General features: G+C 37.8%; 1 protein-coding gene across 4 annotated transcripts in view; it reads left to right on the forward strand.

Annotated features, from left to right (window-relative positions):
- Positions 1 to 13287, forward strand: part of GRID2 (glutamate ionotropic receptor delta type subunit 2) — a 698771-nt gene that overhangs the window by 579143 nt on the left and 106341 nt on the right. The gene's annotated exons all lie outside the window — the stretch shown is intronic.

The raw sequence follows: 13287 nt of genomic DNA on the forward strand, positions 1-13287 counted from the left end.
CTCTACAACAATCAAATATTTAATATTCAGAGGAAAACTCTAGAATCATTCTGGAAAAGTTGTGTTAGAAATTAATTATATCTTCACATGTGATATTTAGTGGTGAAACCTGATTTATTTGATTTTCTTTTGGGGGGGGGGAGGGTATGTTTAGAAATACAAAAATGATCCAGTATAAAGGCTTTAAGACTGGGACCTAGTTCCTAATTTGGTTTCTTCACCTGATCTGCTGGCTGACCACAGAAACTTTATTTAATATCTTAGATATCAGTTCTTAGTTGTAAAATGGAGATATTACCCATCCTCCTTCATAAAAATATGTTTTATATCTTCTGATGGAAGGCAGAAGTTAAATGCCAGTCTCATTAATTAACAATTTTAATTGCTCTTCAAACTAATGCCAGTCTTGACATATTCATGTAGCAAGGGGAACAGACTTGCTGAGCCTAAAATGCACAGCACTGAGCTGGGAAAATGGTAAGTCAGATATTGAACATGTTAGGAAACAAACTTCATACACCAAGAGGTTTATTTGTGACATGATAGTTCTACCTTAAATCCTCAAGATAGAAGCCCCTAAATCCTCAAGCTATTGTATTAAATCTAGGCTAGTGTATCAGTAAGTATATTTACCTTCATAAAGCCATCTCTCTGAAATGGGGACTGCCGCCCTGTGGTACCCAAGCTCCTTTTGCACGTCTCAGTGGTTTGGCCAGCCCTCTTGAAAGCGTCAAAAAATGAGTACATTTTGGCAATTGCATCCTGTATGAATTTGGAAACCACTGGAACTGACAGCATGCACTGAGAGTTGTTGTCATGTACACAGTACGCTTTTGTAAGCCTTGGATGTAGCTTTATGTCCCTTCAGAGGTTTATTTGGTTGTCTCTTCTTGAAATGGTAATTCCAAGGAATAACTGCGCTCCAAATAAACAGTTCAGTAGTGTGGGCATTTGTTTGCAGCAATGTGATACCACTAGTGTGAAACTACTAGGGGATATGCTTGGATTTTCCCCTAATTTGAAGTTAAGGTTCAGGCAGTTCTCAGAGGCATCTTAAATAACGCATTTCTACATCTTGTCTGCACATGGTTGCTTGAGTAATAGCACTGGGTACGTGAGGCAGTATAGTTAGAGATTTTGTGTCTGATATACCACTTCAGAAGAGGAGAATGAATGGCAGTGTGAAAGCCCAAAAACTACCTTAATTGCCTAGGACTAGCTTTGATTGACTGTGAGAAGGCAATGTCTGACTGGCTATAGTATAAATGCTGAACAAGACCAAACGAGGCAAAAGGAAAGTAGAATTGGAGGTCATGGCATCTGTCCATCATTCTGTGTTCCTTCCAAAAACATCCTAAGGTGAATATTTTACTCAGAACAGTTTCTTTGTTATAATTTCTCATATGACTATATGCTGTAATTGGGTAAAGAATTGATAAGTTAGATTCAGATTAGGTAATCAGTTTTGACTTTTCAGGGTTCACCTGTGTATAATATGCATTTAATTGGGGAAATGAGGAAGAACAATTTAGTCAGGAACTGAGTGTTTCTTGCATGGAGGAGTAATATAACCCCCAGTTTTATCTTCAAAGATGTTTAGAAGCTGAAGAGGCAAGTCTTGTCCTGCTATTTGATATTCCTACACAGGAATTTACACTTAAATTGACAGCTTCAGGTGCTTAAGGTAGGGAGGAAGTGAGAAATGAGTTTTAGCTTTATTAAAAATATTTGCCATCTGCTTGGGTTGACAGCAGCTTCATCCACAAACTGATCAGCCTTTTTCAGCTGAGGACATCCAAAGCACCAGATAAACATGGGTTTTAGAGGGAGCCTGTGGTAGTTTTCTGTTGCTTTTCAGCCGTGTGAGGAGCCCCTCCTCTGCAACAGCTGTGCCATAGCTGCATCCACCCATGCAGATCCACTTCACAACATCAACTGGTGGGTAGGTGCCAGGAAAATTGTTTGAAAGCTGTAAAGACAGGAGTAGCAAAGAGGTTTTCAAGCTGCTGGCAGGAAAGTCTCCCTTCTTCAGCAGCTGAGGGATTTTTCCTCGAACCTCTAGTAATATTAAAGTGTTTATAAAAGGAGTAGACCAAAATTAATAAAGAAAGGAAACAAAAAATGCTACCAAATGATTTTTTTTAAACTAATCTGTTCATTTCACTGATTGTTGAGATGAAAGACCAGTGTCAGCAAATACAGTAAATTTTAGTCAGCCTCCCAGCATGGAAATTAAGGAGTTTACCTTCATCGTGGCAGCATCCTGGTGTAGGAGTCTCCTGCTGCTTAATTTATATTCCTCCACTCTCAATAGTGGAGGGAGAGATCTTAAAGTAGGACTTTACCTTTTCAGTGTTTTTGAAGTTATTGAGATGGGGCTGGGTTAAAAATGTGTGATACCTCACCTACCAGGCAAAAGGGACGTGAAGGAACACAGTTTTGACTGAAGACTCTTCTTCCCCCACACTAAGACAGAGTAAAGGTAGCAATAAAGGGGAAAGAAAGTCATCTGCAAACAGGCTGTTAAGGAACAGTGATAATAAATCTGTTGAGTGGGGTGTTCGTTGTTCATGCCCAGATATACTTGCTAATAGAATATTTTTAGCTATAAGCATTTACCTCCTTCTTACAATGGCTTCTTTTCCCAAAGAGGAAAATCCTTGCTATCCTGTAAAGTCACCTTTGAAGTCTCTTTACACTTCTGAACACCCTGAGTTGTGATCTTAAGCAGGGTGATAGCTGATTTGCAGTGAAAAACAGGTTATTCAGCTTTCAAACAAAAGCATTTGTATTAGTGATTTTCATCAATAAATGACATTATAGCATTTTTCTCTGATAATTAAAAGGATGAGGGATTCATTCTGTCCTCTGCTCACAGTCATAATACTACATTAGGTCATGTGAATTTTAGAGATCACTTTGATAACAACATTACAGGATGCACCTGAAGTGGAATTTTAGTTTGAATTTTAAAATGTGTTATTTAGGAACATAGTTAGAGCTCCTGCACTGGTAATGATTGAACTCTATAAGGCTAGGAGTTCATTGCAGAGAAGCATTCTGAAAATTAAAGGATAACTAGAATTAGTGACACGAGAAGTGAACTAAGGTATCCGAGATGCCTGTGATTCTCTTGCCTCTGAAGTAGTCAGGGTTCACTCTGTCCTGATGGATGCTTGGAAATCTTGGAAGAACAGATTTATAAAACAGGTCATAACTTTTAAAATTCAAGCAAAAGCATAATTTTTAGTGTGTAATCCTTTTTTAAATTCCTTTCACCCCCTAAAATCTTGAGTCACAGAATTATATAGAGGTAAAAAGATTATGGGGAAAACTCCTTGTCAAAAGATGTGGGGGCTTTACTGGAATAAGGGTTTGTACTTATGGTCACACTGCATTGTTTTGTGTTTCTCTTGGCTCACAGTTGTTCAGTTTCAGCCAAAGGGGACTCTCTCCCTCATATTTATAATGTCCTCTCTGACAGGCTCTCCGCTAAAGCCACACTTTATTACCTCATAAATGACGTTGCTTAGCTTAATGTTAATTTTACATACAGATGGTCTGTTTTCAGTCCATTGTGCACAGTTCTTTCTGCTGTCCCTGAAGGTGCTAGGCACAACCCTGTCAGTAGCCTATGGAAAGGCCACACTAAGTAAACTGAATGTGACAGTAATACATACATTATCTTCTTAGCCACTTATGAAGATGTACCAGAGATGATAATTGTGGCTGATTGCTTTGAGGCTTCGCAGCATTTGAATCCAACCATTAGTAATTGAGAGTCTGGGTCTCAGCATCTCTTGAAATCTGATCTAAATGCTGCCAGCATGCAAGGTTATCATTAAGATCCAGTGCCAATATCCTCTAAAATATTAGCAAGCATATATCACTTTGATGCATTCCCAGTGGCTGCAAATAGCACCTCTACACGGGCATGCAATCAAGTGCAATCCTAAAAGCACACATCACATCACAGTGCTCCTGAAGAGGATCCCCAGAAGCTCCCTGTGTTTCTTGCAAATGCACATTGAGCTCTAGTCTTTGTTTGTCTCCATGCGTGTATATTAATAATTATATTCTGTAAAACTATTGCCTTATGTGTCAAAAGTAGAAACAAAGAAGTATCTGGTCAGAGAATTTTTTTTTTTTTTTTTTTTTTGCAAAGAGCAGTTGGTAAAATTGCTATGCTTATTGCCCAATTATTTATGATTATGTAATTGGATGGTACTGTATTTGGTAACCCCAAAATTAAATTTGAAACCCTGCCAAGTCTTCTAATAAACCAGTGCATTTCAGCAGCATTAATACAGTATATTTTGTCTAGCAGATTGATGAGAGGTTGACAGCAAGCCTCACAGTTCCAATGTGGTCATAGTTACAGATATCAAAGGATGCACTTTCAAATTTCCAGCTTGTAGTATAAGACTAGTAATTATTCTTCTCAGGGCTCCCAGTAACTTCAGCAAATCCCAGTAGATGCCTACATTTTCATTTTAGCTGCAGTCATTGCTCCTCTTTTGTAACGGCAGCAGGAGAGAAAAACAAAATATACTTTGTGATACATTTTCCAGAGCTTTTGGAAACATTGTACAGGCTACTCATCCCCTCTCTCTCTGATTATGTTGCACAAGTCACTACAAGGTATTTGCATTATATTGATGCACACTAATGTTTGTAGCATTTTCTTTTATCTCTCATGAACTTTGATTTTTAATTGAAAATACATTTTGCTAATTCCCAGAAAGACAGAATCTGACCACCGCAAAATTGCTAATATCTGAAATGTCATTAACCTTGGGTCTAGGCCTAAAAGCCAGGAATTAATTCCTATAGATCTTGAAGATTCATCCTGTAAATACTACATAATAGGAATGAAAAACTGATTAATATATGTTATTGAAGCATCACAGACACCAGGAGAAGCTAGACCGCAGGCATTTACTAAATGGTTGATACGATATGTTTCCCTTCCCAATTCTTGCATTATTGCCACCCTTTCAATAAGATGGGTGGAAAGAAACAATTTATTGTTGTGAAGGGAATTATAAATATACTATAACTAATATGTTATGCTAACATCACTTTAATCAGGTAATTATTAAAAGCCTGTTTGGCCTTTAAGGACATTGATTTAATGGGAATTAATTTAATGATTGAACACTGTTTGTGTAACATTATCATTGCTAGTGATGCAGAAAATTGGAATCTCAGCTCAGCTGAAAAGAGTTTAGACTTTTTACTATCACATTAGATCCCATTCTACTGGAATGTAGTTATTAGACCCTTTTTTATATTTTCAATATATAAATGTTTGGGTTTTATCTAAAAATTTCTGACTGAAAAAGTCAGTTGAAATTTTTGTCATTGTACTGCTCTCCTTTCTGATAGAGGCTTGAATTTCTGTTTAAAATAGCCTTAAAGAAAGTCCATTAGATTTTGGTTTTGACTTGCTATTGCTTCTCCTATAAAATAAATTTTCTCTGTTTTCATTCTCTGCTTTCTTCTCTGCAAACCTGACAAGTTTTTTTAGGAGGAACAGAGTTTAGTTTATGGAATAGTTTTACAACTTTAAGGACACAGCAGCTTCATAAAGTAGCAGCAGATAGAGCACAGTTCTATCTAGATTATTCTGAGGCTGAATCCTGCACTATCTAGTCACAGCTTAGTGGAAATGGTGAACATTATAAAAGAAGTGTGTTCAGTACCTGAGGGTTAAGACAGAGTTAAAGCTGACCTTTATTGTTACAACTCCCTTTTACCTACAGGTGTGCTGTCTCTGGATGCCCTCCTTGGTTTGCCCTTAGGAGTGCTCTTGTCACAAATTATTTTTCATCTTTGTAGTGCCTCTAACTACTGTTGTATATAAATTACACCCAGGGAGGAAAGGGAAGCACATAGTGAAGTGGTGCGTCTGACAGACTGCTGCAAATAGATTAATTTTCAAACAAAATTTTACTCAAGGACGTCTGACAATTCCTCCTGTATCTTGGCAGAATTTTCCAAGGGAGCCTGGTGGCCAAATGATTAGCCCTCTGTCACTAGAATGAAGCAGTTGCAGTAGACACTAAGATCAAGTTAGGCAGGCTGGGTATTTGAAGACTGATCAAAAAATAATTTGATAATAGGTATAGCAGAGTCTCAAACTTACAAAGACTGTAGGTTACTAGCCCAGTGGCGAGCAATGCTGTAGTAGGCTGAAGTGCTTTGCACTGGGTAGCACTGGCCCTTTTCTTGATGCTAGAGGATTTTCTAGCTTTGGAGAGGATATTTGCAAAGAACAAGACTGAAGAACCTGTACTTCAAGCAAAGTAGCTTGTGAGCAGGCCTTTGATCAATCTTTTGGATATTTCTATTTGTCCATCAGGTCGTATGTCAAGGCCCTTTGACCAGATTTATGAGATGGGCTCTCTGGAATGTAACTTGATGAGGGCTTTGTGACTTGATTAGTCCCAGCATTTGAAATCTCAGCATGGGTAATCTCTTTTTATTAATGAGAAAACAGAGCTGAGCAATGAGCCTTAGTATGTGAGTCAAATGCCAAAGGCACATCCAAAGAGATACACAGCAGTAGCAAATGGAGGATTTTCAGAGGGAGTTTTCAAGATATGAAATGTAACTTGGAGGTGATTACTGGTGGGCAGTAACAGAGGGTGACAAGGTAGCATGGTAATCTCTCTTTCAGATTGGAGCTGGCTCATGCCTTCCCTCCTTGGTAGGAGGCTGGGGGAAGCCTAGATCTGCCTGCACAAGGTTTTGCATATACCCTCAGGTTAGCTGGCTTCCAGAGCTGTTGATAAGGATCTTTAAGCATGTATAAGATGCAGCTTCTCAAACTCCTTCACAGATTTCAGATAACTAGGAGTGATTTGAAATAAGCCTGAAGGAGAGGAATGATAGTCTAAGATTTTCACCCTGTCACATAAAGGGGGGAAATAAATGAGGAAAGCTTTCTTTTGTGCATCATTGCTTCCCTTCTGGGAGTGCAGTGAGGGCAGTGCTTCCCACCCAGCTGAAAGAAAACAATCTTCCAGGGAGAAAAAGTAATGAGATTAGTCAGGGGATCATTACACTAACAACAAATGGTAAGAGTAAGTGATTGTTTAGTTCAGAAATAAGACATTAAAGGGCAAAAAAAATTAATCAGAGCACCAAAAGACAAAGTGAACACATTCTTTAACAGCCTATAGACCAGCAGGAGAAATCTGAATAATAAACAAGAACAGTTAGACTCAGAAATACAGAATTGGTCTTCATGATGTTTCTGAAATCTTGTAGGAACACTTGGAAGTAAAGTCAGATGGACAAGGTTGGCAAATGGGCAAGAAGGTGCCAAAATAGCCTTAGGTATTTCAGAAGCTGAGAACTTGGAAAGAACTGATTTTGGTTTTTTTTCTGTGACTGTGTGCTAATGACTGGAGCACAAAATGAGATGGGAGACAGTGTCTGCTGCAGGCCACCAAATCACACTGGAGTGGAGGATGGTTGGCTCCCATAATGCATATCCGTAACACACAAGGGGAAGTGTGAGGTGTAACAGGGGTAGTCCGGCTGAGTGATGGATGTTTCAAGCCTCCAGCTGCCCACGCTGAAGCATCTGGAATGCATATGTAGAGCATATTGAAAGGAAAAGGAACATTGATTGCACCAAAGTGTTAAATTCTACAAACTTCAGAGAAAAAATTACATGGGGAGAAAGTGTACACAGAGGTGAGGCAGAGCTGAGAACAACAGGAAGGAGGGTGCTGAAAACTTTGTTCGGAGGTATAGAAACCTTAATGATATTGGTGCATTAGGTGAAGGTGACACCACTCAAAATCATTATGCCAGAAAGACGATAAATATTTCTCTTCTGTGCTTGTGAAAATAGCAAATTAAATACTTTCTGTGTTGTAGAGGTTAAATGGTAGCTACTAACATCAGACAGTTTCAAATCAGCAAATTCAAACAAATTTCGCCCAAACATTTAAGAGAGTTTGCTGTGCAGCTTCCAAGATTTCTGTTTGCTGATTTGAGTCTTAGAACATTGGGCAGGTTCTAAAAAGATGACCAAAAAAATCTATTGTAAACCTAAAGACCAAGCTGAAACTTCAGTGCAAGTTTTTCTTCCATCTTACTATATGGATGTAACAAGATGAGACTTAACAAATATAAACAGACGTTTAACAATTTCAAAACATATAACCATTTAAAAAGTCTACACATGACTTTAACTATTTTATTTGAAAAAGCAGTTATCATTGGGATTTGATGGAAACTTTTATAATCACTTTAGTGATTATAAAAAAATTGGTTCCCTTCCAATCCTACTACTTCCAAAAACTCAAAGAACAGTTCCTAATATATTTGAAGTGTTTTCACAGTATAGTATTAACATGTAGATGCAGTGCTCTCTCTTTAGGAAGTAAAGACCTGAAGAAACGCTTCATGTGTGAAACAAAATATCTGAATGTCTCTTATGATTTTTTTTTTTTTTTTTTTTTTTATAAATAAACACATTTTGATACAAACCAAATGCTACAGGAGGAACAGGTGGTGTGGTGAGTAAAAACTATAGCTGGCTCTCGAACTTCTCCACACCTTGTAAGACCTGGCTGCCAGCCCTGCCTCATGATCAGTTCCTTCTCCACTCCCAAACCCCTGCAATCTGCCAATATTTGCAAGGATAGGGAATTCAGCCACTGATTTACAAGCTTATTTGGAAGGCATTACCAGTTCAAGGGGTTGTATTCTCCTGTAGAATAATTCATCATGCCAGCTGTGGTCAATGGGTGTTAACTTAGCACAAAATGAAATATTACAAGCTCAGGTTATGGCATGCCAGCTTAGATGTTATGGAAAGGAATACATGCAAAGTTCGAGGAAGAATGGAGATGTATGGATGGAAAAAAAAGAAAATAAAGGAAGAAAAATTCATGATGAGAGATTTCCCGACAAGTTCCAAGCTGCATTTACTTCACAGCTGGTAGAAATAGGTGTAGGCTTCATTGACTGTAAAATATTTTTTGTCCTATACTGAATTGAACATTTCCAATTGAAAACAGGAGAGATTTTATATTATCAAGAAAGTTTTTAACAGAACAATAGCAATAGCTAGTGCCCTGAAAGATTCTGCCTTTGAATAGCTCTGCTTTGCAGAGTTTCGCAAAGATCGCAGAGCTCAGTCAAACTTTAGGTTTTGTTTCTCATGGGGAAAAAAAAAAACGGAAATATAAAATGCCTTTTCCTCTGTGTTAATACAAACTACTTCCCTTACACCCACTCTCTATTAATGTCCCTTTCACAAAGAAAACAGAAGAAATACATTGATCTAAACTGTTTGCAACAGACATCTACATTTCTTTATTTATGGAAATTGCAGAGGCACAGCATAATTGATGTGACTGTTCTAACAGGCTAAAGGCTAAATTGCAGCCAACTCCCAGTCCTTTGTGCTTTCTTACCAAAGGCCAATAATTCACTGAATGTGGATAGAATTTTTGTAAGAAAAATCAAAATCTGTCCCCAGATAACCCACACTATTATTTCTTCACCTTCTTTTTCAAAGCACAGTTGAGATTCTTGCTTTCAATTTTGATAGTATTACAGTTCCTCCACAAAAGAGTCGCAATTAACATATTTTTCATGTTTCTTTAAATTATCTAGAAAACTCCTTACACAGAAATTCAGCTCACTGCAGTTTTTCTTCAGGCAAACAATCGACAAATCCCTGAGAACAAGATGTTTGGAAAAAGAGCCTATGCATTTTGAATTCTTCAAATTTAGTCCAGAATTATAAAATACCAAGATCTCTCTAGGCTGAGATCCTCATTTTCCCTATTTTGCCCATTTGTCCTGTGATTTCATCCCTCCTTCTTGCCCGTACTCCTCTTTTGTGATTTTTGATGTGAAGAAACCTTTAAACTGACTGCTAATGAGGGAAAATAATTTTTTTTATGTACAAATTTGTATGGTAATTGTAGAGTTTCACATTTTATCTTCTAAGTTGGGTTTTTCCTGATATTTAGGTCTGTCATAATTATGCATTATATTGTTTGCATTGTCAAGACAATGCATTCTTTTTCCTGCCTTCTATTTAGCTTGAAGCACTTGGAAAGAAATGGGAATAAACAGAAATTTATAAGATAAGTTGCAGTCTAACCCTGTCATCTGAAGTAGGCCAGCATTAAAATGGTCTAGGATTGATGAAGCAGAGCTGCATTAGATGAGAGTGGGAGGACTAAAAGTAATTTCTTTCACTGCGACTTCTACAGTAATTCAACTTTTTCAGAAAACTCCCAATAAGATTGATTTTTCTAGTCCAGTTTACCCTGGAAAATATCTTTCCCTTCCTGCACATACAATCTGAAAATTTTAAAGGCAGATCAGATTTTTTTAAGTGATTTTAGCACACATCATGTGTCAGATGCATTATACTGGGAGCTGTAGCCACAACACAGGTGATGTGCAGGTAGTATATCCTTTGTACTGTGTGTCCTGTGTGTAGCCTCTTGTAACTTGACTATGTTGTCACCCATAAAGATGTCAACGCACCCAAAACTCATCCTAGACCTTGGAAAGCAGGGCTCAGGGAGGTTTGCATGTCTGTCCCTCCTGCACAGTAATTTAAAGTCAAGGGTAGTAGTATCTTTTAGGTCTGTAGCTCTCTGTCATGGTAATGTTAAGGGAAAACCAGTGATTGTTGCTCTCCTGAGTGACTTGGCACTCTTCTGCGCTGAGAAAATGTGGATTGGGACCGAAAGAAAACTTCAGAAGGTTTTGTCCCCAGGAACAAAATTGGGGAGAGTGAAGAGGTTTCTTAAGGTGAACTGTCATGATGCAGGAAGTGTCTTAGCAAACAGTGCAATGGAACAAGACTGTATCGCATTAAGTCTCCTAAGAGATGCCAAAGAAATTATACCATGGCAGTAAAAGATGTCCTTTGATTTTTGTTTCTTTTCTTCTTCCTCTGGGAAAGGTGGAGTACCCTACCTGTACTGCTTAAAAGTCCTGCACCTGTGCAGCTGTGGTGTCAGCCCTGCTTTAGAAATGATGGTTTAAGAAGCCTCAGTGGAAGGATTGTTAGAGGAGTGAGGAATTATTTTGGTATGTGTTTATTGTACATGTACTTAGATACAAGTTTTGTCCTCAAGCTTCATTTATTGACTGCTGATATACAAGGTACAACTCTGAATTAGGAACAAGGCTTCACAAACAGCTAGATGAAATAAAAGTGCTTGGCCTAACCAGCGTTCATGGGTTTTAAAGTCTGTTTTTAACACGGGGTGGAAAAGGAAAAAGTAATAGTGAATAGTGGGGACAACCTTACAGACATATGGGAAAGCTGTATGGACAGTAGGGAATGCTGTGGCTGAGGCATCTGTAGTGACTTTCGTGTTCACTTGATGCACAGCATCCTCCCTTGAACCAGAAGGCAGGTGTGTGAGTTTCAATGGTCCTCTCTCTTCTGACATCTAATTTCAATTCAAAAATGTGAGAATTTAAGAGTTTTAAGCTGAAAAATGAAAATGCAAGGATGCCCAAAAGATTATTGGCTTCTTGTCAATCACACTACCCATTTCAATTAAGTATGAAGATTATCTGCAGGGATTGGCACCTGAAAGTTAAAAGGACAAACAGCCTTTTCTGATAAATTAATATAATTGTTTGCTCTTTTCATTTTATTAAGAAATCATTTTTAAATTAAGTATTCCAAAGACATCGCAAAAATTGTTGTAAAGTAGAAATGCTCTATTAAAAGTAATTTAAAATTTGTGCAGCAGAGAAACCCAAGTCTTCAGATGTTGAAGTTAGTGTTCACCTTTGATAATCCTTAGACTGAAATAATATCTCCCAATGTGATCAGTAGATTCTTATTTCAGGCGATTACAAGGCATCTTGGAAATAAAAGAAAACTCATTTCCAGCTGTGTAGGTCTAACAGATTTTATCTTTCAGTTCTGGAATTCTCAAAAGGCAAAGGATTTCAGTGTTTATATACCAAAAGTATAAATGAATGGACGCAATTGTTATTTCACATATGGGACAATTCCACATCACTGATGCAGGAAAAAATTTTCAGATTTGTATGGCAATGCAGAGTTCCCAGTGTTTTGTATAGGTAAGAAAAAATTAAAGCAGTAAGAGGATCCTTAATAGACAACATTGATTGAACATACAGTTTCTGTACATCAGTGAAAATTATTTGTTCTTGGAATGTGAATAATTATAATTTGTATTCCCTTAAACTTACTTGCTCTGGAAACATTAAGGAGTTTTTACATAAGTGAAGAACAAACTACATACAGATGATTGAATCGGTAACAAATTGCTTTTGCAAATCCCAGGCATTGTACCATCATAAGATTTTACGTCTGAGAAAGCTACCTCAAAAATAATGTCAGCTTCTCAAATTGCTGAGTGTAGAGGGAGAGGAAAAGGGTGAACATCTCGAGCAGTTGACTGTGGGTGCTTGCTGCGTTCATCTATCCCCCTTTAGTTATTTGTAGGTGTGACAAAACATACTGCAGACCAAAGGGGGATTAAAAAAAAAAAAACATTTCCTTCCTCTAAAAATCTGAGATTCATATGTTTTTAACAGAAAGAGCTATTGCAAATACTCCAAATTAGTGTGTTTTGGGGCAGCTATTTGCATAAAGAATACTGCTTCTCATGGCTTGCATTACTAGGCTCTTGTCTCACAATCGATGGTGTGCAGCTCATCCTGGGAGGCTTAATTGCTGCTCATGTTCTGTTTACATGGTAGTTGGATTTTAAAGGAAAGCAACCATAGAAATACAAAACAATGTTTGCTTTCTTCTTCAATACGTGTGGTTTTTTTTCCTGCATGTCCAAGTTCACTTGCAGCGAGTTGTACCCACACATACGGTTCTCACGAGCATCTGCCTGCCTACAGAACTGTGAAAATTAATTGTGTTTTGATGGGATTTTTTGACTTTATGTTCCCCAGAATGAAAGAAAAACTTAATTAAGGTTTGTAGATAAGATCTCTAAGGAAACCATTGTAAGAATTTACTTTGACTGCTTTTGTTCTGAGATCTAGAAGTCTATTTCCATTACTGGACAGGACTGGCAGATGAACTGCAATTAAAGGCACAATAGCAAAAGAGATTAAATATAGGAGTGACAACTGACAGCATGGGCTCCCTTCAGTGCTTTTTCTTGCATAGAAAGTGCAGCTCCAAGTCCTGCTCGGTTTACTGAAGCACCAGGTTTTAATGAACTGCTTTACGCTGTTAACCTTGGGGTCCAGTTATCCTGAGCAGTGCATGAGCATTCCTCTGCCAAATGA

This window comes from Corvus brachyrhynchos, unplaced genomic scaffold (assembly GCF_000691975.1).
Source record: "Corvus brachyrhynchos isolate BGI_N302 unplaced genomic scaffold, ASM69197v1 scaffold229, whole genome shotgun sequence".
NCBI lineage: Eukaryota > Metazoa > Chordata > Aves > Passeriformes > Corvidae > Corvus > Corvus brachyrhynchos.